Source organism: Solanum stenotomum, chromosome 1 (assembly GCF_019186545.1).
Source record: "Solanum stenotomum isolate F172 chromosome 1, ASM1918654v1, whole genome shotgun sequence".
Lineage (NCBI taxonomy): Eukaryota > Viridiplantae > Streptophyta > Magnoliopsida > Solanales > Solanaceae > Solanum > Solanum stenotomum.
The window spans coordinates 34062454-34063327 of record NC_064282.1 but is presented as its reverse complement, the minus strand read 5'-3'; positions in this window follow the sequence as shown (position 1 = coordinate 34063327).

Sequence of the window (874 nt, the reverse complement as noted above, 5' to 3'; positions counted from 1 at the left end):
TTGTTAGTATATTATTGTTTTTGTTTGTTGGGTTGTAAAAGGACTTCTTTTACTACCTTTAGTGTCATCTTCGATGTCCTTTTGTTGCTTGATGTTATTGAGCACATCTTTTACTATACTTATCAAAGGTGTTGCCCCAATGTCAAGGCCTAAGAAATCAAAACAGAGAAATAACCTTGAAATTGCAACAGTTGGAGAAGATTGAGGATGAAGAGTTGTGAAAGTAATTGTGTTATTCAATTGTTACTTTGATTTTATTATTGTTAGTTAGGTATAGATAATTGAAGATTTTTATTTTAGGATTTTTTTTAAAAAATAATTGGGCATTGTTAGTTAGTGAAGAATTAGCATTTTTGTATTTTAGGACTAGTTTAAACTTGAGAATATGTAATTTGAGGTTGAATTGGGATTTTTTTGGATTTGATTTTAGGACTAGTTAGTAAAGTGTTAATAATTTGAAGTTAGAAATTAGTAATGGAAGTGTTATGAGTAGATGTTGAATGTTTGAATGTCAAGAATTTAGATGATGAATGTTTGAATGTCATGAACTTAGAACTTGAACTTAGAACTTGAACTTGAACTTTGAATTTGAACTTGAACTTGAACTTATAACTTGAATTTGACCTTAGAATTTGAACTTGAACTTGAACTTGAAATTAGAACTTGAACTTGAACTTGAACTTGAACTTGAACTTAGAACTTGAACTTGAACTTGAACTTGAACTTAGAACTTGAACTTGAACTTAGAACTTGAACTTAGAACTTGAACTTGAACTTGAACTTAGATCTTGAACTTGAACTTAGAAATTGAACTTGAACTTTGAATTTGAACTTGAACTTAGACCTTGAACTTGAACTTAGAACTTGAACTTGA